The 25,671-nt window shown below is 38.4% G+C and overlaps 1 long non-coding RNA gene across 1 annotated transcript; it reads right to left on the bottom strand.

The window, feature by feature from the left end:
• Positions 1 to 3,290: 3,290 nt before the first annotated feature.
• On the bottom strand, positions 3,291 to 23,905 carry LOC145555680 (uncharacterized). Its single transcript, XR_014091531.1, has 2 exons — positions 23,586 to 23,905; positions 3,291 to 3,486 (listed from the first exon to the last, which is right to left on the bottom strand). It is a non-coding gene; the product is annotated as an uncharacterized LOC145555680 (long non-coding RNA).
• Between the last annotated feature and the right edge of the window lie 1,766 nt (positions 23,906 to 25,671).

Here is a 25,671-nt window from a genome sequence, read left to right as displayed (position 1 = left end):
GATAACATACCCCATTTCTTTAACAATGGGTCTCTTGTTTCTTTAAAACAGACCCCCTCCTTAGACGGGGTCTCTTAATCAAACAGACCTCTGAGCTAAAGACCCGTCCAAGTGTGGTCTCAAAGACATATTTGAACGGGTCTCTTTGGCTATATTTGTAGTAGTGCTTTGGTAAAGATAATGCTCTTTATTGAATTGGAGCATGAGGATTATAGATCGATTCCGAATGCAACTTGCCTAGCTAGAAAATGATCAAATTCTTTTACACTCCCATTTTGGTAAACATATTAGCAGATGAAGTTGTAGTAGTCTATGTAAAAGGGGGAAAAATATGTAGAAAATCCTGGATAATGTGACGCATAACATGTCAATCAACCTTGATATGCTTTATATGCTCATAAATCCCTGAATTTCACATGTTATCTAGATGAACAATCACAAAACAAGGGAATCACCTTGGAGCATGAAAAACAATCTCAACAAAAAGCCCTTTAAGCACTTTAACTCACAAGTAATCACGACGATACCCTACGAGCTGATAATCATGCTACTACTTTTTTCTTCGTCTTCCAAACAATTATTAGTGTTTGCCCTAAAGTGTTGACCATGCATCCCGTGAGAGTTTTCCGAGTACTGAAACGTATTGCCCAATATATAATCTAAAGCACATCACCTTGTAGAGATAATTCACTAATCACTACAGAGTATTAAAAGGGAAGTGAATTGAATACATGTAACATCCTACATCAACATGACCCACTAGTAGGTATTAGGCTGAGCCCGCTACTAGATGCCCCTCAAAGGTCGTAGTACTCTGAAATAAACAAGAGGTCATTTTATTTTTGGAAAACTGGACAAATTTCATACAAGAATTATTCTTGATAATTTTTCTAAGATTACATAGATTTGATATTTTGATAATATCTATATATATCGTGACAAATTAAATCCAAAAAGATCTTATGCAATGATTTATTTTCTTGAACATACTCACAAAAATTGGTCAAAAAGAATAATGTAAAAATGAAAAATTGTCAAAAATAATACAAACTGTTAACCATTCGCTAAAAGCAATTCGAATTTTCGATTTTTTCAAAATAATGCAGACTTTGAGGGGTATCCGCTTTAAACGAGATATTTTACCTACAACTTAAATGGTCGGTTACATTTTTTTTGTTGATAAATTCATTCAATTAAAAGCTAATTAAAATTTTAACCATAGTTAATTAACAATTAAAATATTTTTAAAAACCATTCAAAAAAATAATTATAATTAAAAAAAAAAAAAAAAAACCATATCCCTCACCACCAGCACGCAACAACCCCTCTTCCCTCACCACCAGCTTCATTCTCTCCCCCAAACTCAACGACGCCACCCTGCCGGCCCTCGCCACCTAATCCCCAAACCATTAACAACGAAATCCTTTCTCTCCCCACAAAACAGCCTTCATCTCTATGAAAAGTTTTTTCCATTTTCCTATTTTTGTGCTATGCTTCTCACTAAACCCACAACAATGGCGTCACTTCCAATGGAGTTAATCACCTCCATTCTTACCCGATTACCTGTAAAATCACTAGCTCGCTTCAAATGCGTTTCCAAAGGTTGGAATTCTCTACTCAAAACATCCCATTTCCTCAAACTTCACCTTGCTCAATCTCTCTCCAACAATCGTCTCCTTATTCTCAACTATGGCATTCACTTGGAGTCTTGGAATAGATGCCATTAAAGCTGAACTCTGAGCTTGATCCTACACCTAACACTACTACTTACTCCAGTTTTGATCTACCCACTTCATTTTTTGTGTTACGAGTTTTTAATTTTTGGGTCTTCTAATGGATTAGTAGCTTTAAGTTGTAGAAATGTTGATAATCCTCGATTGTTTGGGATTATGATATGGAACTCATCTACTAATACCCATATCATACTTCTTTATCCCCCTCATAGAGATGAATTGGCTCCAGATTTTGTGGATTTTGTGGGTTATTCGTGATGGGTGGGAGTCGGGGAGGCGAGAGGGAGGAGGTAGGGATGCGAAGATCAGGTCAATACATAGAAAAAATTAAAATATAGTAATATTTTATTGTTACTAAAAAAAAGAGTTAAATTTTACTCTATGACTTTTCATAATAGCAAAATCATCAAAAAGATTCAACACTAATATTTACCGCAATCTCTTATTAACTTTTCTATATGAAAAAAAATCTAGTGTTTTTGATATCATGATATTAATACAAAAACAATAATTATCAAATTAACTAGCATATAACCCTAAAAGTTTGATATTTCATATTAAATGTAAGCAATTAACCTAAAGTGCCACTCAATTGATAAAAAAATTAGCCAAATTTATTAAATAATATAAATATATAAATCTTTGGAAAAATTAAAAAGAATAATCCCACCTTTGCCCGATCTGCTCAAAACGAGCCAACCTTTGAGTATTCCGGGAACAAGCCAACCTTTGCCCCCTATTTTCTCAAAACAAGCCCATGACCGGTTTTATAATTTAGTAACTGATTTTAGAAGGTGACTTGCCACGTGTCACCTTCTAATTGGTCCTATTTTTTTAATTTAAAAAAAAAATCGGAACTCCTTCCCTCTTCCCCGACCACTGTAACCACACCCTTCTCCGCCGGAGAAGCTCATTCCTCTTCTAGGAACAAGCTCCTATCACCCCCTTCCCCACCCAATGGCAGCTACCACTCCCTTCCTCGTCGAAAATGAGCCGCTACCACCTCCTTCCATGAGTTCTTATCGTACTCCAAGGTGGGTTTAATTGGGACTTTTACGGGGTAATGTGGAGTGGTTTTCGGTCCAATTGGGTCAGAATGGGTGGGGTTTTGGTCCGATGCAGCGGGTTTCGGGGATGGGATTTCAATGGAGTGGTGGTTAGGTGAGAAAAGGTTGGATTTCAGTTAGGTGGGGATAGGGTTCGATTAAAGGGGACGTGGTCTCTGGGGGTCAGTAGTAGGGCCATGGGCGGTGGAGATTTGGTCAGATGCAGCGTGTTTGGGGGTTGGCTGGTGTTTTGCGCAGTTGAGTGGTGGTGAGGTGAAAAGTGGTGGTTCGATTAAGGGAGGATTTGTGGTAGGGGTTAGTGGTGGGCTGGGGTGTAACACCCCGTCCTTTTGGAACTGGAAGCGTTAGCGGAATTACACTTGAACGGAAAGCTACTTAACTTCGATTAGAAAAGTCAAGCTTAACCTAGGTCTAAAAGTCAAATTTAACTTATTCACACATCCAAATTAAGTTGTTTAAGCTAAGCGCAAACCATGTGAACAAAAGAAAATAGCAAACAAACTTTAACATGGACAAATCAATTACATTCAAAAGCCAAGGGCAGAACAACCCTTATCGGCCAAACTAGACTAAATTCAAAATAATTAAACAGTCAACTAACAACAAAGGCATACAAGCCTAAAAGTTAGGTTCTAAACTCTCAATCCCCAACCCAGCGTCACATATATCAAATAAACAAATGAAACCTGCAAATTATAACAACATTCCACAATCAGTGGGGAGCAACTAGCAGTTCTCCCTCAAATCAGAAATAGAAGATCTTAGACTTAAATTAACAGAAAGAAACCATAACCACAATCAACTTGAAAACTCAAATGAAATCACTTAAAACCATCAAACCATACAAACAATGAAATATTTCAAAATAAACTTAAAACAGAAATATCAATATTAAATCACTCAATTTCAATCATAATAATATATAGACTTCAAATAAGTAATAATTTAATAATATAAATATTTCAAACCCAAAACCTTCAAAACAGTAGAACTGGCATGGAGGGAACGCTAGTGGCCTCGCAATCCACTTCCTAAGGTTTGTCAGGACGAACCCCCGGTCATCTCGCAGAGACCGTGTCTAAGATTGGCCAACTTCCGGTTATGGGTAGATGCCTATAAGGTCTTACACACCCCCGGACGACAACAATTAACCCAGGTTGAGCTACCTAAGACTCGCAATCCAGGTAGTTAGCATGTTCATTAACCATCGGGAAGCAACTCGGCCTCACACCCGACTATGGCCCCACACACAATTTAAAAATCACTTAAAATAGATAATACAATATATTTCACTCAGAAATCTGCAGAGAATCCAAAAATGGTCTTACACTCAATTCAAACTGCATAAGAAAATCATATTTCTTAAATTCAATTGAAACTCCCTTTCAAAACACACTTCAACTTAATAAAACACAAAAGGTATAGTCTGAGTTTGGGAATATAATTAATTATCGAAATTCAACAATTAAGTGCATTCACAACTCTTGGCGAAGTGATGCTAAAGACAGTGTTATCCTTCTCTAAAGCATTACGACGTCGACAATACAATTACAACCCACACATATTCAAACACACATAGAAATATTTCACTTTAGGGGTTTATAATACCCAAAAATTCACACATCACTTATTAACATATAAATTCAACTAACATATAATAATTATAATAAAAATCCCATAAATTCATTTTATTAAACAACAAATCCAAACTAGAATTTCATAAAACAACTAAAACAGGACAGCAACAAGTAACTCCGAAAATCATCATAAAAACCCAACCAAACATGCTTAAAATGCAAAATAAAAATTAAGGCATATACATACACTCATTAGGCATCATATAAAACCATTCCGGACTTAAAATTCAAAAGAGAACATGCCAAATTAAAGTCATATTTACAGCAGCCCCTACAGTAATGTACAACAGTACCAATTATACCAAATCACCCAAAAACCCACCTAAAACATGAAACTAAGCTTAGCCCATTTTAGTACACACTCTAAAAACACAATAGGTCATATTAAACATGCATTTGCGCTTATAAATCAAGGAATACACAATTAAAAATCACCATACTTCACACGCCTAGCAGATTAGGGGCAACAGCTATGTTGCACTAATTTAGGCACTTTAAACTATCTTAAATTATATAAAATCATGCTATATCAATTTAGGGAATATCCTAACATGATGCTAATTCAAATTAGGCAATAAAATCAATCAAGATAATTAATTTAAGACCTAAGAAGATATACTAAACATGTTGTCAGCAATCCAAGAGTTTAGAATATACATGCTCATAAAAAGATAAAATTTTGCATATAAACATGTAATTTCGCTATGGTATAAACTTATAATAATCCTAACATGATAATCTAGAAGATATATATTCAATTAACCTGAATAGCAAAAGTTTATCATGCCCTAATGTAGACACCCAAATGTGTCTCCCCAAAACCAAACCCAGTGATGAGTGCCTTTCACATCGAATCATAATCGAATGAAACGAAAGTGTGGAAAGGTCTAGTGTTGCGGGAATTTTTATTTCTTTTCTTTTCTCTTCTCCGTGTTTTTGAAAACTTTATTTTAAGAAAACAGCCAATCCAGTTTGGTTGGTCCATGATATGGGTCCAATAGTGGTGTAGTTGGATGGGGTTTGCAAAGACCTTTCTAACGATATATTATAAGCCCAATTCCGATGAATATTGAGGAATTTATGGCCAATTTACTAAACTGGGCCCGGTTTGAGCTTTAAGTACGGCCTAATGATCTAGGGGAGGGCCTAATATGATTTATCATTCCTAATGTAATTAGAAATGGTTTTGGTCTTCTAGAACATTCTAGAAGGTCTTATCATTCTTAATTCAATTAGGATTCTTCAGAGTTTTAATTAGATCAAATAGCATTTTCGACTGAAATTATATTATTTTATCTTCCAGTACGGGAAATTTATCAGATTTTCGAAAACGCGTTGAAAGCCGGTTTGGCGTCCAACCCCAGGCCTTGGCGCTTGGAATCAGGATTGGCGCCAGACGCCAGCATTGGCGCCTGGCGCTAGCCACTGGTCCTGGCGCCAATGAGCCAGGGCTGGCGCCAAGGTGGTTTTGTGGTCTTCAGACTCTATTTTGATAAATTATCTTTTTTGGATGATTTTCTCTATAAATATCGTGTCAAAAACTCCGTTTTGATTCATCAACAATCACTTTATGAATTACCAATAATTAATCTTCATCATCTACATCTATCATTCACCAATTCTCTTTATTTTTAAGTTTTCACCAACTATCTTCCTCATTGATCATCAACTCTCTTCATTCATCTCTTTCATCAATAATTATTAACATTCATTCTTTCTTTTCTAAATTTTGGTTTTAATACAAAATTCCGCATTCACAAGATCTAGAAACGCCTAGCCATATTCGAAGTTGCCTTCGCCCTAGACGTGAAAGGTTTTAATTTCTGAGGGTTTGGTCCCAAATCTCTATTTCAATTATTTAATTTAATTGTTTGTTTATTGTTTTCCTTGAAGTTACTAACGTGTGTATTTTGTAATTAGAAAGAGGTACGAGGCATCCAAGTAAGTACTTTAAGGGATTTTATTGATTAATTGATATTATGATGTAGATATCATGTTTACATTGTTGTTATGATATTCCTAGTATCATGTCTAGGGTATTTCTAATATCAAATATGATTGCTATGATGCCTATTATTCTCTTCCTAATATTTATGATTGTTAGTATCATGTTAGGGCTAAAGATTTGATTTTTATTGCTTAGTGACATGCTAGGGTTTGTTATTAATCTTGTTAGTATCATGCCTAGGATCTTGCTATGCTTTAACATGATTATGATTATGATTGATATTATTATTATTCATGATGTTGATTATTTATTTATTATGTTGCTTGATATGTATCATATTTTATATTGTTATTGCTTGATCACCTTTATTGCATGTTTAAAGGGAATTGGTATTTGCAATCACGCTTAATAAGATAATTAATAATCTTGTTAGGGTTAATATGATTATAATTCAAGTGATCGCCAATAATAGTTTATTTGTGCATTAATATTCAACCAACATAGATTAAACAGGTTTAGGGTTAATCCTATTGATTGTATGTTAGTCAGAAAGCGCACATGAATACGAGCAGAATAAAGTAGAGGCCTATTATTAGGGCAGGTTCAATCTCTTTTAGGTTGGATTTGTACCATCATCCCCGAACCCTATTTTGGTTCATGACCTTATGGAGTTGACGATCTCTTGGATCGTTAAGAGGTGTAACCTTCACCTCGTGAACGGTTTACAAGTTCCTTAAAAACTTGTTGGCGACTCTTTTGCTCTATCTTCTTCCCTTTTGGACGCCACCGTACTTTAGTGTATGATCACAGTGGGGTTCAAGCTAGTGGGATTTTAAAGGCTTGAAACTATTCCCCACAGTTTTTGGCGACTCCACTGGGGAGGATTTCTATTTTAATTCCTGAATTTGTTTCGGCAATGATTTAGAATGAGTGGATGAGACTCGAAAAGTTCTAAGTATTTCATGTGCGTAATTTTGATTTAACATTGTGGCATATGCATAAAAAGGTTCTCATTGGAAAGACCATCCGTAATGAGTCAAAAACATAGGATTTTACATGTAGGAAATTTGAGAAATGTCTTTCACAACTAGGACTGAAATAACACCGCGTGAAACTGGATGATTTTATTGAGCACAGAAAGCTGCTGAGGCATGTGGGAAGTAGCGTCAGGGGCCAGAGCTTGGCGCCATACTTTTAGCCGTAGCGCCAGACGCCAATATTGGCGCCAGACGCTACAGTTAAAAGTTGGCGCCAGTCTCTGTTTGCTGGCGCCAATTTCCCCCAATACCGAGCCAGAAATATGCGTTCTAATTTCGACCGGTTTTTCGTATTGTTTGCTCGATCCTACTTCCTGATTGAATTTTTTTCTCACTTTTCTGAAACCCATATGTGTTCTACATATGGACATAACCCTCTGGGAATTCATGCTCTATCTACCCGATTGAACGCTCCTGGCAACAAAGGGTACATCTGAGAGGTTGAATTCACCAAACCATGGAAGTGAGTTTTTTTCTAAAAACTCGCGGTGTTCTATCCACACGCGTTAACCCTTCACGGTTAGGCTTCTACGCGGTGCATCTGAACAATTAACCATGGACCCTATTTGACTAAACCATTTCCCGAACTTTAGAGAACTAGAGCCATGGTTAGGTTGCGAACTCATTGCATCATATTGTGCCTACTTGACTAATTGTGCATTATTTGTTGTGCATATATATCCTATGCTCCTCCTAACCGTTTGTTGATTTGTGTTGAGATTTAAATTAATGACTTAAAGAACTTTGCCTAATTAATTAATTAATTAATTAATTCGAGTCCATAACGTTTTACTTCTTTTAATTGGAATTGACCTAGTACGACTTTAGGCATACCCCAGTTGACTAATAATACCGAAAACAGTCCCGGATCGAGGCTCCAAAGTTGGTGCCAAAATCTGAGCTGTAGCGCCACTGTATGGTGTGTAGCGCCAGACATTTACTAAAAAGTCTGGCGCCAACCACCATATTGTGACGCCAGTCCTGTCGCTTGGCCGACAGTTCGGATTATTTGTCGAGTCATCACCTAATGTCTAATTAATCAGTTTCCTGTTTAATTCGGTTAATTTTGCCGGCAATAATGCTTAATTGAATTAATATTCGAGTTTAGGCACTAAGTCCCATGGTCTTACACAAGAGTCCAAGTATGTCACTTACACTCAATACACACACCAATAGACATGTCTTGACCATGATTAAGGGAGTCTTGCGTGCGCGCGTTATTTTTTCGTCATTTTTTTTAGGGGGGTAAGTCGGATATTAATCCTCCAATAAATAATAGTACTTAAGTTCCCTAAACACATGTACATTATTGCTCCCTAAAAATATAAAAATATGCATACTTTTTTTTAAAAAAAATAAAAGCCATAAAGTCAAACTGATTCGAGTCAAGTAATTAAAACGCAAACTGGCTTAATTTACAGCGCGTGGTCAAGAAAGGAAGGGCGATTAATCAAAGATAACCTCTTCGTACAAGTCCAACTTTTCGAAAAACCTATAGCTCGCAAGAGGAAAGCAAGAATTATAATGGCAACTCAGGAAGAAGTTAATGATCTCAAGAACCAACTGGCTACTGTGACTGAGACACTGAAACTTCTCGCACTTAAGATCGAGGATCCCGCGAAGCAACAACAAATGGACCTCATGCAAGAAAGCCTAAGCAAGTTGTCCAGTGACTACAAGTTTCAAGAACTCACATCCCAAGGGGTCTCGGTAGATAAGGATCTTCTTCCGCAGAAGTTCAATGCCAACGACATCCCAAAGTTTAGAGCAATCGACAACCCATAATTCCATCTAAGGGCATTTGAAACAATAATGAGTATCAAGGGTATCGATAAGAAAGTCTTCCCTTCTTTGTTCTCGCTATCTCTCGAGACCGTTTGCCAACAATGGTTCTTTTCTCTTGAAAAAGAAAAGACCTTTACCTGGGAATCCATAGCAAACGCTTTCGTCGATAGGTACAAGTGCAACGTTCAAGTCGAAACTGACCATAGAGAACTTGAAATCCTCAAACAAAAGGAGAATGAAGGCTTCACATCTTTCTTTAACAAGTGGAGAGAAACCTCAGCTAAAATGTTCGAGGTACCCAGTGAAAAAGAGTCTGTGAGATTGTTCATTAAAAATCTCCAAGAAAAATATTCAAAACATCTTAAATATCAAAACAACCTTCATACCTTTAAGGCTGTTTATGATATTGGGATTAATATTGAAGATGACTTAGCTAAATCTAAAGCTGCCAACAATAACTCCAATAATGGCTGGAAAGGAAAGAAGAACGACAATCCTTCTTCTTCCAAAACCGCCCACTCAAATAATGTTAGCACCTTTAATCTAGGAGAAGTCCTCGCCATGAACAATCAAGGACAAAAGAAACCCTTTAGGAGAAACTTCACTCCTATTGGCATGAGTTATGACACCGCGTTTGATCGGCTAAATGCAAAAGGTCTTATAACTCCTATTGGACCATTTGGAGATCCACCAGTCGAGAAGAGGTCGCCTAATTGGAACCCTAATGCGCATTGCAAATATCATCAAGGTAGGGGCCACTCTACTGAAAGCTGTTGGAAGCTTAAGGAAGCTATTCAAGACTTAATTGACAGTAACAAGCTGCCGTTGCCTCCTGCCAGTAAGAAACCGAGTATTGACAATGCACCTCTAGCTCACACATTGGCTATCTCCGATGAAGAAAGCGAAGTTGACCCCTCATCCCTCATTAAACCTGTCAAAGAAACCAATGTCGAAGAGGAGGAAGAAGAGACCTTTTTCGATATCGAAGATAATCTTCCAGAACTAGCAAATGAGGTAGAGATACGAATACTCACACTGTATCTGAGGGAGACATCGCAACTGTTACGTGAAAATCTCAAAATTTTGAATGAACTTCACAAGGAATATGATAAAGAACCTAAGAGAGAATTCACACCAGTAAAAATGACTTATGAGGCAAAATACTTTCCCTTACAAGTCACCGAAAGACCCAAGAAGAGCAATAAAATTTATACTCCAATTGGGATCCCGTATGCACAAATGTTTAAAATGCTCTCCGAGAGTGGCAAGGTCAAACCTCTCGAACCGAGACCATTTGAATCATTAAAAAGGACAGATAGATATTACTGTCAATACCATCAGTCAGGAGGACACACCCTAGAAAACTGCTTCAAGTTCAAGGATTTGGTGCAGAAAATGATTGATAGAAAGGAATTAGTCCAAGTTCAGCAAGAAGAGGACATAAATGTTAATGGAGTATGGGACAGTGATGAAGAAGATGTCTATCTAAAAGACATATTAGAACCTTCACCTTCTGTATCATACACCACGGACGACATTTGGGCTAAAGAAGATTCATCAATAGACGTCCTCACAAGATCCGGGAGAATACAATCTCCCGTTTCAACACAACCCATGCCTACTGTACAACAAGTTCCCATACCTATCATCGAAGACAATGACATTGTTAAACAATTCAAGAAAACAAAAGTGGAGATGAATGTATGGAAGCTTCTGGCAACATCTCGAGAACATAGGTTGGCTGTGATGAATGCCTTGGATAAAATCGGGATAGATTCTGACACTACTCCTGAGGGACTAGCTAACTTCCTCACAAGTGATCTCCCTAGTCCAATTAATCTAATCACCTTCTCTGATAAAGATTTACCCCCGGAAGGTGACAAGCACTACAAGGCATTAAACCTCACAGTAGTCTGCAAAAGAATGAATGTTCCCATGACTCTTGTAGACAATGGATCGGCTATTAATGTCTGTCCACTTAGGACTGCAAGGATGCTTGGCATAAAAGATGAGGATTTAACTCCGTCCACACAAGGAATAAGAGCTTAAGATAACACTCGACGTCAAGCTCTTGGCAAAATAACTCTAAATGTGACGGCAGGAGCAATAGAACATGCTACTACTTTTCAAGTGGTAGACATCAAAGCCTCATTCAATCTGTTGTTAGGACGCCCTTGGCTCCATGACCTAAAGGCCGTCCCTTCATCTCTCCACCAACAAGTGAAAGCCATAGTTGGAGGAATACCCATCACTATTGATGCTTCGCCAATGAGGATCAAATCAATAGAAAATCCAATCATCAACGTGGAGCATGACGAAGATGATGAAGACCTATGGGGCTTTAACGAAGAAGTCTCCTTAATCCAAGAGGATGAAAGGATATCTCTTTGCCACTTCCAACATGATTATCAACACTATGCTAAAGAAACAAGGACACTTCCCTGGGATGACCTTAGGAAAGAAGAAGGGGATAGCAAAATCGATAGAGTCACCTGGCCTCCCTAAACTAGATACTTTCGGACTTGGTTTCGAACCGACTCGGAAAGATCTCAAGCGAGCCCAGGACAAACTGAAAGCACGTAGGGACGCTCGCATTCAAAAGAAAGCAATTCCAATGGATCAGTACCCTCTTACGCTTAATGGACAGTTTATAAAAGAAGGAGAGGACTATCCATGCCATGAATTTCCCGAACCATTTGTTGTAAATGGCATACGACAACCAGGATTCGAGATTTTCTTGGATTGCTACTTCACTGACGAAATCCCAACTCCCGTCCACAAGGAGAAAGCACCCCCATGTTTTGACTTTAACGTCATGGGATTACTGTTTGGGCGAGAAAAGATTGAGCCAGTTTATGAGGAAGATAACTCCTCACTCATTCAAACGATCCTACAAAGCGAAAACTTCGACCCCTCAAAGCTAATTACTCCAGTTGAAGGATTACTGCAAGGGTGGCGCAAGACTATCAAGGTGACCACTCCGAGTGGGAGGAAGATATCAATCACGACAAGACAAGGGCCAATGTTTGAAGAATCGTCAGAGTCAGAGTCAGAGTCTGAGTCAGAGTCCTTCCCCATAGAATCTTCTAAGTCTTTAGCTATAACGCCTCCCCTTCCTTGTTCTTCTCCTAGGATAGTTAATGACCCAGTCCCTGAGGACATATCACTCTTTGATGTAATGATCTCAGAGTATAATAATATCGCTCATTCTTCTTACTTCTCGTGTTCTTCCCTAACCCAAGATGACGAACTTTGCTTAGCTAACGATGAAAAAGATAAAGAAATTATTAAAGCAATGGAAACACTTGAAAAGAAAACACCAGTAATTGAAGAGACTGAAACAGTTGACATCTCAAATGATTCAACTCATAAAAGAGAAGTTAAAATCGGACTAACATTGAATAAACAAGAAAGAACCGATTTAATTAACTTGCTTAAAGAATTTATCGATGTATTTGCTTGGTCATATGAAGATATGCCAGGCATTAACAGAGAAATAGCTCAACACACTATACCATTAATTCCAGGAATGAAACCTGTAAAGCAAAAGTTACGTCGAATGAAACCCGACGTAGCACTTAAAATAAAAGAAGAAGTTCAAAAACAAATAACTGCAGGTTTCATCAAGGTATCCAAATACCCCGAATGCGTCGCCAACGTCGTCCCAGTTCCAAAAAAAGACGGGAGGGTAAGGATGTGTGTCGACTATCGAGATCTAAATAAGGCAAGTCCAAAGGACGACTTCCCTTTGCCACACATCGATATTCTGGTAGACAACACAGCAAATCACGCACTTCTCTCATTCATGGACGGATACGCAGGGTACAATCAGATTCTCATGGCGGAAGAAGACATGGAGAAGACAACTTTTATCACACCATGGGGCACTTACTGTTACACGGTAATGCCATTCGGGTTAAAAAACGCAGGTGCTACTTACCAACGTGCAGCAACTGCCTTGCTCCATGACATGATGCACAAAGAAGTTGAAGTATATGTCGACGACATGATTGTGAAATCAAAGGACCGTCCAGGCCATCAAGTAGCCTTAAGGAAATTTTTCGAAAGGCTAAGAAAATACAATATGAGGTTGAATCCATCAAAATGTGCTTTTGGAGTCACCTCAGGCAAGCTCTTGGGGTACGTCATAAGCTCTAGAGGAATAGAGATAGATCCAACCAAGATTAAAGCAATCATGTCAATGCCATCGCCCAAAACCGAGAAACAGATTCGAGGATTCATTGGCCGGTTGCAATACATAAGTAGGTTCATATCAAAACTAACAACGATATGTGAACCAATCTTCAAAAAGCTCAAGAAGAATGTACCAGTAATATGGGATGACGAGTGTCAAAAAGCCTTTGACCGGATCAAAGCCTATCTCACAAATCCTCCCGTATTAGCGCCAGCACTTCCCGGAATACCTCTTAGGTTATATTTGACAGTTACCAAAGAGACAATGGGAGCTATGTTAGCACAAGAGGTAGAAAACAAAGAGAATGCAATCTATTACTTAAGTAAGAAGATGCTCGAATACGAAACACGCTATACACCACTCGAGAAATTGTGCCTCGCTTTGGTATGGGCCACAACTAAGTTGAGACATTACATGTTGGTGCATACCGTTTTCGTGGTATCTCGATTGGATCCACTCAAATACTTGTTCGAGAAATCAACACTCAATGGACGTATTTCAAGATGGATAGTCAACTTAGCCCAGTTCGATGTACGGTTTATGCCACAAAAAGCTATTAAAGGATCTATGGTGTCAGACTTTCTGGCAGATTTTCCAATAGAAGACTCGACACCAATACAGGACAACGAATTTCCAGATGAAGATTTGATGGTCACCGAAGATGATACTTGGACCTTGTATTTCGACGGAGCCTCAAACCAAAAGGGATGTGGTATCGGAGTGCTACTAGTATCACCCAAAGAAGAACACGTCCCAATCTCAATAAAGCTTGATTTCGACGTTACCAACAATGCTGCTGAATATGAAGCATGTGTGGTAGGCCTTGAAACAGCCCTGGCATTGGGAGTAAAGAAGTTAAGGATATTCGGAGATTCCTCTCTAATCATCAATCAAATATCTAAAAGGTGGAAAGTAAGGAGTGAAAGCCTAGCCCCTTACCAAACCTATCTGGAAACTCTTACCGATCAGTTAGAGAAGGTGGAATACACATATCTACCTAGAGAAGAAAATCAATTTGCTGATGCCTTGGCGAGATTAGCCTCAATGGTTAGGATTCCCACGGATATCGAGCAAATGCCTCTAACTATCGAAAAAAGGCACAAACCAGCATATATACAGGCTATAGAAGACGACGACCCAGTCCGAGACGAAGATGAAGAACAAGAAGAAGAACCATGGTACACAGACATTCTCAACTATGTCACCAATGGAGAATACCCTCCTCATGCTGACAAAAGAGCAAAACGAGCCTTGAGACTTTTGGCTTCTCAATATGTACTCATAGACAACGAGCTACATAAAAGGGTACCTAAAGGTTTAGCCCTCCTATGTGTAGGGAAGATGGATGCACAAAGAATAATGAGAATGGTCCACGAAGGAATCTGTGGAACTCATATAAATGGCAAAATGTTAGTCCAGAAAATAATGCGAGAAAGGTATTATTGGACTACCATGAATAGGGACTGCCATCAATATGTAAAAAGATGCCCTAAGTGTCAAATTTATGCCAACTTACAACACGTTCCTCCATCTTTGCTTTACACCTACACATCACCATGGCCATTTTCTACATGGGGAATTGACATAATTGGCAAGATCGCTCCTCCAGGGACAGGAGGCCATGAATTTATTCTAGTAGCAATTGATTACTTTACGAAGTGGGTCGAAGCACAATCATATGCTAAACTCACCGCAAAACATGTAGCACTCTTTATCGAAAGGAATATCATTTGTCGATATGGAGTCCCGCATGAAATGATAAGTGACAATGGAACTCATTTTCAAGCCGAATGTGAAGATTTGCTACACAAATATGGTATCCAACATCATCATTCTTCCCCTTATAGACCTCAAGCAAACGGAGCAGTCGAGGCAGCTAATAAGAATTTAAAGACTATCATCGAGAAAATGACAAAAATTATAAGGATTGGCCTGACAAGCTTCACTTTGCATTGTGGGGTTATCGCACGTCAATCCGTACATCAACAGGAAATACACCATTTTCTTTGGTATATGGAATGGATGTCGTACAACCTGTCGAACTAGAAATACCATCTCTACGTATTGCGCTAGAGAGTAAACTCGATGAAGTCGAATGGACTAGGGCACGATATGAAGAATTGATCTTACTCGACGAAAAACGACTAGAAGCTCTACACCACACTCAGTGCTATCAAACTCGTATGGCTAGACATTTTAATAAGAAGGTCAAGACAAGAAATATCAAAATAGGAGATTTGGTATTAAAAGCGCTAAGGAAAAATGTTTTAGATCCAAGGGGAAAGTTTAGACCTAATTGGTCTGGCCCCTACATTGTCAAAACAATCCTGTCAGGTGGGGCAACAAAATTAACTGACATGGATGGCAATGAATTCTCAAACATGACCAATCTTGACCAACTTAAAAAATACTACCCATAATTATTTGAGTAGGACACTCAAGAGAGCTACGTTCGGCCTGATTCCTTAGGAAAGGATACGTAGGCAACCCATTACGGGTGCGGCCACTTTATTTTTCAACATCTCCGCGTTCCAGAATCAACAAAAAGTCAACAAAAGTCGGAAAAGCAACTGGCGTCACAGAACAGAGTCTGGCGCCAGCAAAAAGCCATTAACGCCAGACGACGGTATTGGCGCCTGGCGCCAGACCTCAATAGCTGGCGCCAATCTGCAATTATTGACGCCAATTCAGTAATAAAATCTGGGCGAATTTCGGTGTTTTTTTTCGGAAAATTTTCGACTTCCGTACTCGAAGAATTTATGGAAAATCAATTTTTTCGGTTTTTCATTGCTTTAATAAAATAAATTTAAAGTAACAATTTAATTGAAAGCTGAAATTTCATTAATGAAATAAAATTGCATTGTTAATGGAATTTAAATAAGGCTGAAATAAATTAACTTTAAATAAAAAATTAACAATCTAATAAATCTAAAGCTAAGCAATGTTCTAGTCTTTCTTCTCCTTCTTTTCCCTTTTCCAATTCTTTTCCGTTTCCTCCTCTTCATCCATTACTTTAGCTAGTAGGCATCCTTTAGAGGACCTACATTCAATTTTAGAATAGATTGTTTCTCCTTCAGCTAGCACCCCATGCTTCTTTTCCACCCAAGCCTTCTTGTCTATAGCTTTCCTTTTCCCTTTGTCTTTAGTAGTTTTCTTCTTCTTTGGCATTGTAGGTGTCTTGAACTCAATTCTTGCACCTAAGAGTTCCTTGGCCGGTGTCACCCTGTCACCTAGACGATTCTTCACATAGGTTCTACCCTGATCAATTGAAGACTTCTTCAACAACCACTTCTTTACATCATTAGGTAAAGAAGGGGGAACCTTTTGGGTAATCACTTCCCATAAAGGTCTAGCGCTCCAGTAAGTGTCAAATTTATCTACTTCTTGAGATATGGGATACTCATAGGGAGGACGAAGATCCCCGGAAGGGATATTTTGAAGCAAGCCATATTGTCTTTTTACTCTGCAGGGATAATAATATGTCACGCGAGACAAGCTTGGAAGACGGCAGAAAGGTTGCTTGTTAACACCAACCATCCTTTTTATTTTCCACCATGGGATGACCCACTTGATAGCGAAATCACGTGATTCAAAGACTTTCTTCCACCCATGGCGCCCAATTTTAGGGATGCGCTTCTTTCTTCTCACAAAGCAAGTGGGCGTATAACTTTCAATGTCGTCCGGATGGCTAATTAATCCTAACCTTTCCATTAGCCACATCTGTAGAAAATTCCAATGCAAATAAATTAATATTACAATACAAAAATATATTTTTTTATTTCTGTGATTAAAAAATATTATTTTTCTACCTGTAATAAAATTGGAGAACCGCGAAGAGGTGCTTTTGGGTCCCTTTTCAACTCATCTAGACTAATCATAGTCTCTCCAACTATCAATGGCATTGGATTTCTCCCTGATTCAATTTGTTCTAGCACAGTGGTTATAATTGATTGACCCTCGTTAATTTTACCACTACTAAGACAATATTGATTAAGCATGCAGAATAAAAATGCCCTTCTTCTATATATGTGAAAAGATTCGGAAAGCGGTTTATCAAAATAATAGCGTGCGAATTCTTTTAAGTTCACTGCATTGCCATCTACTATTTTTGATAAATCCCTTTCCTTCAAGTTAAAGAAGCGCTCGAAATCCTTATAGTAATATGCATCTACCCTAGGGATTACTATCAGGTCTATTGCAGGGAAGCCTAAAATAGCACCAAATTCCTCTGGCAAAGGGCTAATTTCATCATACCCTATTCTAAAACAATGTGTATCAATGTTCCAATATTCTAAAGCGGTATGTATGAAGTCTATGTCTAGATCTACCCCTTTTATGCCATATATTCCCCCCAAGTGAAATAAATCCAATTCTTTTCTTTCTCTAGCATTGAGAGATCGACACCATTCATGAGAATATTGGGTGAAGGTTTTGGTGGCTAAAGACATGATAATTATTTTTTCTAAAGGAGAAGAATAAATTTTTTTTCGCTGGAATTATGTGAATAATCGGCTGAGCAGGGGGCTATTTATGCACAAATTGCGAGGAATTTCAACCTGACTGGAATACGTAGTCAGCGTCAATTGGCGTCACACACCCGAAATTGGCGTCACCCATCTGCTATTGGCGCCACACGCTAGAAATAGCGCCTGGCGCCAGCTGGCGCAAAGTCGGCAGGACAGCCGCGCGTGCTCAGTTTGCGTTTTTATATTAAATTGGAGTCGTTTAATGGCTTTATGGCCCCATTTTAATTTCTTCTACATATTTTTTCTATCCTTTTATTAATTAATTAAATATAGCGATTATTTTTAGTTAATTTTTATTTTCTCTTGAGTTTATATTAAAATTCAAAAATCAGCCTTTTTCTCCGTTTTATTTTTCCTTTTTATTTTTCCTTTTGGGGGAGAGAGTCGGATAATACCCTCCATCAATAATAAAAATGACGGAATTTTTGCGCATAATTGTCATCACATTTGCACACACTAACATACACTAACATAATAGTAGATAAATTCGCAATAACAGAATTTACAGAGTGTCTAAATAACAAGTCAAAGGCAAAGTTCTATAAAAAGTCAAAATAAAATGCGTATACAGAAGCAAACTACGGCACCGGAGGACGTAGGCCCATCATGCCATAAAACTGCGCCGTCCGAGGAGTCACCTCTCCACCAGCTCCGGCCTCAGCACCATCTCCAGTCTCCGTAGGAGGAGGGAAGCTCAAAACAGGACCGCTCCAGCCAAGGTCAACCTGAGGCTGAGACCGCGGAGGCTGCTGCGATGACGATCCAACCTCGTACATCCCACCACCTCCGAAAGCCGAAGTAGCCTCTCCTACCGGTGCAGCAGGAGCACCCTCAGAAGAAGACCCTAAGCCCTCAGCAACATCGGCTCGAGCAGCCTCAGAACGACCACCTCTACCTCCAGACGAAGTACGACGACGTCTCGAGCTAGACCTCGTCGGCTCTCTCCGCCCCTCAGGCCTCGTACGGGTGTGAGAAGCAATCGGCTGACCCTGCAAAAAGAATTAAATCAGAAACAAGAGAAAAAACTGAAGCCATAGTGCAGAAATAATAAGTAAAGGAAAGTTACCTCTCGGACAGCGTCGTCTCGACGACAGGTAGCCGCATTCCTCATCCGAACGAGTTGGCTCCGGAAGGCATCTATGCATCGTGCCATAGCCTCGGAGGTCTCAAGCAGGGCAACCAATCCGCAAGACTCCCATAGGAGTCTCGTCTCTCGATCTCTGGCGATATGCATCCTGTACAAATCGCCTAGACGATCACAGCCAGAGCCGTGATGTCGTGTCCTCCCAGGCTCTGTTCCCCGTCTCACCCTCTCAGAAATGTGGTGGACAGGGGCAAAGAACAAGGTCTGCTCATCTCACTCTGGGAGCTGACCAAGCGAAGTGGACGGTGTAGTGTCGTCCTCCACGGGCTCATGCTCCCGTCTAGTGTTTCGGTACCGTGAACCTGAGCCTCGTTGTCTAGCCATGCTACATTGTGCAAAATCATCATAAATTAAGGTTCTATAGTATCTAAAGGTTCGTCTAGCCGCATGATACTATGTTCGCAGAAAACAGAGTACGTAGTACTAAAACAGAGCACAAATTCAAATTGAGCATGACAGCATTTTTTCAAGCAATCAAACAATTTCTTGCAACACTATAGTGATTATTGTGACAAATTGAACAAGAATTGCTAGCAAAAACAACGAGAACGAGCCGCATTGTTCTTCACGACCCCAAGAGGTCCAACAATGGTGGATTGCTCATTTCTTCACCAAATTGGGTCAAACAAGTCTCAAATTACTCCCAAGGCAATATACAAACATAAACAAGCAATTTCATGGCATAAAACTTGATAAACAAAGCAAATTGAGCATTATAAGTTTCGAATTTTCATGAAATTCGTGAATAAACATGCCAAAAATTCATAAAAGCCGGCGTGAGTTGGAGGAAAACTTACATAGATCGGGAATATGGATGAAAAGAGCTTTGATTTGCAACAAATTTGAGCGAATTCGGTTGAGAAACAAATGAGCAACGATCAATTGAAGTTTCGACTTCTTTCGAGCAGCATTCGCAACAAACCAGAGCATGAAATGAACTGAAAACGGGAATTTAAAGTGATTCCCGTGCTGGCGCCAGTCCCTAGGCATTGGCGTCACATTCTGTGCTTGGCGCCAGACGCCAATATCAGCGCATGGCGCTAATGATATAAAGTTGGCGCTGATTGATTTTCAGCGACGCCAAAGCAGCCAGCCACCTGATGGGGTTGTGCTAGCTTCCTGCAACATATTTTTGGGTTCCTTGGTACGCCAGTTAGCCCCTCTAAGCAATTTGACATGATTAAGTAATCGGCTTGATTACATAAAGTGATCGACCTGATGAAAAGATCGTCTCACTTAGCTTAAAGCGCCTAAGCATTGGTTCATTGGCAAAAAGCACCGACATACAGGTTCATTGGCAAAAAGCACCGACATACAGGTTCATTGGCAAAAAGCACCGACATATAGGTTCAAGAGTAGAAGAGCGCCGACATACAGGCATAGCAAAAGCAAAGTTCAGGCGAACTTTTAAAGATCGACAGGTGTGGATCTTCGGTATTTTCCTTTGGGAGATTATCGCATCAAATGAGGATGACTTCAAGAGAAGATGTCTTCGACATCGTTCCCTAGCTTGCGGAAGGTTGTCACAAACAACTGAAGGTAATTTCGGGCGAAATTGTCTTCGATCATAATTCCTGAGGCATGGAAGATGATCATAATGCGGATGAGAATTATTTTAAGAGAAATAATTTTCGATGATATTCCCTTGGACGTGGAATATTATCATAGCGGAGAGGATAGTTTCAAGCGAAGCAATCTTCTAATTGGAAGCAGTTACAAGGCGTAGCGGTTTTCAAGCGGGATGGCGTTCTCTAGCTTGCAGGAGGTCATCAAAAAAGCAGCAATAGCAACAATCGGTTACTTTCAGAGACGTGTGCTCGACGGTGCAAGATACGCGTTTCTTAACTCTCTTATCTGTTTAACTAATGCTAGTTTTGCAGGTATCGGCGTTACAAGATTGATTTAGGATCGCAGAACGTTCTGAATCATTCTCCGTCCCTATCGATACTTTGACTTTTGTTTTCGAAACATGCGTTTCTCCAAACTCAGTCAAAGTGGGGGCTTCTGTAGACACCCAAATGTGTCTCCCCAAAACCAAACCCAGTGATGAGTGTCTTTCACGTCGAATCATAATCGAATGAAACGAAAGTGTGGAAAGGTCTAGTGTTGCGGGAATTTTTATTTCTTTTCTTTTCTCTTCTCCCTGTTTTTGAAAACTTTATTTTAAGAAAACAGCCAATCCAGTTTGGTTGGTCCATGATATGGGTCCAATAGTGGTGTAGTTGGATGGGGTTTGCAAAGACCTTTCTAACGATATATTATAAGCCCAATTCCGATGAATATTGAGGAATTTATGGCCAATTTACTAAACTGGGCCCGGTTTGAGCTTTAAGTACGGCCCAATGATCTAGGGGAGGGCCTAATATGATTTATCATTCCTAATGTAATTAGGAATGGTTTTGGTCTTCTAGAACATTCTAGAAGGTCTTATCATTCTTAATTCAATTAGGATTCTTCAGAGTTTTAACTAGATCAAATAGTATTTTCGACTGAAATTATATTATTTTATCTTCTAGTACGGGAAATTTATCAGATTTTCGAAAACGCGTTGAAAGCCGGTTTGGCGTCCAACCCCAGGCCTTGGCGCCTGGAATCAGGATTGGCGCCAGAAGCCAGCATTGGCGCCTGGCGCTAGCCACTGGTCCTGGCGCCAATGAGCCAGGGCTGGCGCCAAGGTGGTTTTGTGGTCTTCAGACTCTGTTTTGATAAATTATCGTTTTTGGATGATTTTCTCTATAAATATCGTGTCAAAAACTCCGTTTTGATTCATCAACAATCATTTTATGAATTACCAATAATTAATCTTCATCATCTACATCTATCATTCACCAATTCTCTTTATTTTTAAGTTTTCACCAACTATCTTCCTCATTGATCATCAACTCTCTTCATTCATCTCTTTCATCAATAATTCTCAACATTCATTCTTTCTTTTCTAAATTTTGGTTTTAATACAAAATTCCGCATTCACAAGATCTAGAAACGCCTAGCCATATTCGAAGTTGCCTTCGCCCTAGACGTGAAAGGTTTTAATTTCTGAGGGTTTGGTCCCAAATCTCTATTTCAATTATTTAATTTAATTGTTTGTTTATTGTTTTCCTTGAAGTTACTAACGTGTGTATTTTGTAATTAGAAAGAGGTACGAGGCATCCAAGTAAGTACTTTAAGGGATTTTATTGATTTATTGATATTATGATGTAGATATCATGTTTACATTGTTGTTATGATATTTCTAGTATCATGTCTAGGGTATTTCTAATATCAAATATGATTGCTATGATGCCTATTATTCTCTTCCTAATATTTATGATTGTTAGTATCATGTTAGGGCTAAAGATTTGATTTTTATTGCTTAGTGACATGCTAGGGTTTGTTATTAATCTTGTTAGTATCATGCCTAGGATCTTGCTATGCTTTAACATGATTATGATTGATATTATTATTATTCATGATGTTGATTATTTATTTATTATGTTTCTTGATATGTATCATATTTTATATTGTTATTGCTTGATCACCTTTATTGCATGTTTAAAGGGAATTGGTATTTGCAATCACGCTTAATAAGATAATTAATAATCTTGTTAGGGTTAATATGATTATAATTCAAGTGATCGCCAATAATAGTTTATTTGTGCATTAATATTCAACCAACATAGATTAAACAGGTTTAGGGTTAATCCTATTGATTGTATGTTAATCAGAAAGCGCACATGAATACGAGCAGAATAAAGTAGAGGCCTATTATTAGGGCAGGTTCAATCTCTTTTAGGTTGGATTTGTACCATCATCCCCGAACCCTATTTTGGTTCATGACCTTATGGAGTTGACGATCTCTTGGATCGTTAAGGGGTGTAACCTTCACCTCGTGAACGGTTTACAAGTTCCTTAAAAACTTGTTGGCGACTCTTTTGCTCTATCTTCTTCCCTTTTGGACGCCACCGTACTTTAGTGTATGATCACAGTGGGGTTCAAGCTAGTGGGATTTTAAAGGCTTGAAACTATTCCCCACACCTAAAATACTGCTACTCACACGTCCAAACACAGCACTGGCAGCACTACATTGGCTCACAATTTCAGTTGTTTGGTGGCCTTAAACACCTCCAAATTTTACCCATAATATATCAAATCGATCGTAAAACAATCCTCTACAATAATAAGAAATACAATCATTGAATTCATGACTCATTCATGACCAATAACCACCACATACACTGTAGACTTATACGCACATAATCAGATTACATAATCAGTTTTAAGTACCCCAAAAATCATCACAAACATAATATAATCTTAACAAAATATCATACACATATTAAGGATTGATTGTAAGATAATTCAAGCATAAAAAATATGATTCAAACACCCAAAATCACCTTAATTGTACACGAAATTCTGACATACATATCAAGAACGAAAATCAACAAATCAATCTAACCCTAACATGATTTCTACCTATCAATTCAACCCTAAAACCTAGCATTTCTAACCTAAGGGAATAAAGGCTAGTTACCTTGATGTATAAGCCACCAAAACAAGAAGAAAGGACAGCACTACCAAGCACAAACAGCAGCAACCAATACGAACAACACCCTCCCAAGTAGCCTTGTGTCTTGCTTCGTTTCCGTGTTGTTTTTATAGGGGAAATGGAGCACGACTTTTGCAGAGTTTATGGCAGTATGTTAGTCTTTGATTTCCCCTTGATTCCCACCTTGAATCCCACGAAAAATATGGGGAGAAGAGGAGTGAGTTGCTGCATCTTTTGGGTGGAGAAAAACTGATGAAAGTTAGCCTTGTTTTGTACGTTATAAGAGAAGGAGAAGGGGAGGAGTTGGGAAGCCATAATTAGGTGTTATTACCATTGATTAGAGGAGGTTACTTAGGGTAAAATGATCAGCCAAATATCCCTCAAAGCTGCTATGTACATCAGCGTAAAATGGGCTCAAAAGAAGCGCACCAACAAGCCCCATAATAACTAGGTTCAAGGCTTTTCGTTGGGCTTGATTAAATGATTACTTTAGCTTAAGAATGGGTTTAAGGAAGCTAATAAAAAAGTCTATCTTAATCTATATAGTCATGAAAGCTTTGAGGAAAAACTCGACCAATATATAAATGCTAGTTGACCCGAAACTAAACTAGGAAAGGAAAGTAATGGAAGGCATTTTTAAAACGCATTCAAAAACAACAATATAGATTATATTATTGATATCTCAATAATAATAATGAAAATAACAATTTAAATCACAATACAAAAAAAAATATATATATATATATAGGTCATATGTACCAAAGAGCGACATAAAAGACGAAATGCGAAACCAATAATATTATTCATTTATAATGACCTAAATAATTAAAGGACATTGTAATGAGTTTTATAAATATAAAATAAAGAATCGTTTATAAACAATATCAATTCGATAAACGAGTTGACGGAATCACCCAATACCACTTTACTTATCGATATTGATACAATTGAAAGTAAAACGTCTTAAAAACCCTAAAATCATTTTATACATATAGAATTGACACTTTAGTCAAGGAATCACCCATGATGACCTGTATCAATTTTAATAGGTTAAATATCTAAATTGACACTTAAACTTAAGGAATCACCCTTTAAAGCTAATATCAATTCAGATAAGTCAAATACAGTTTGAAATTATTAAAACTCAAATATAGAACCCTTTTAAATAATAACTTTCAAACGTTTTGTCAAAATATTATAATTAGGGTTTCAAAAGCTTGGGATTACCCTTATATTAAAATAACGAAATCAACATTTCAATTTAGAAATTGATATTTAAATTAGAAATTAGGTTTACTAGGTTTAAATGCACATAAAATAATGGTTCAAAAATACAGGGTGTTACATGGGGTGGTGGTGATCAGATGTAAACTAGGGTGGTGGCGAGCAGAGGTAAGCTGTGATAGGTGGTGGGAGTGACTGTTATGGAGGGGTAGTGGTGGTGATGAGGTGGCTGTTATGGAAGATTGGAGGGGTAATGGTGGTGAAAGTTAGAGGAGAGAGATTAAGGAGAAAATATTAAGAAAAAAAAAAATTAACCTGCTTAAGAGGTTGCAAGTCAAAAGACCCATTTTAAGAAAATAGAGGTGAAAGGTGGGCTTGTTCCCAGAATACTCAAAGGTTGGCTCGTTTTGAGCAGATTGGGCAAAAGTGGGATTATTCTTTTCAATTTTTCCTAAATCTTTATTTTAAAATAATCCATGCCCAAGTTGAATAAACAAAGCCTTAATAAAAAAAACATATTTAGGATAAGATTCGATCCTAACTCCCTCATGAAAAAACACCCTTAACCAACATAACAAGCCTTGTTTACAAAAATTTATGTCTCATTAATAATATATGTAATAATTTTAGGGGGACCAGCCTGAATTGCAAATCTGGGCCAGGGAGGCCGGACCTCCACTAGCCCCTCCTTCCCCCCGCCCCGGCGTACAGCCAGGCGGAAGGGAGGTGGCTGATATGATGTGTCTATTGGAGGTTGCCGGAGAGCCGCGCACCGGGAAATTTAATACCGGCAAGGAGGGGAAGGTGTGGCTAGGGGTTTCTTTTTAAAACAAAATTAATACTACTA

The sequence above is a fragment of the Chenopodium album genome, chromosome 8 (assembly GCF_948465745.1).
Source record: "Chenopodium album chromosome 8, dcCheAlbu1.1, whole genome shotgun sequence".
Classification (NCBI taxonomy): Eukaryota; Viridiplantae; Streptophyta; class Magnoliopsida; order Caryophyllales; family Amaranthaceae; genus Chenopodium; species Chenopodium album.
Note: the sequence above shows the minus strand (reverse complement) of the source record. Positions and strands in the feature narration are given on the sequence as shown.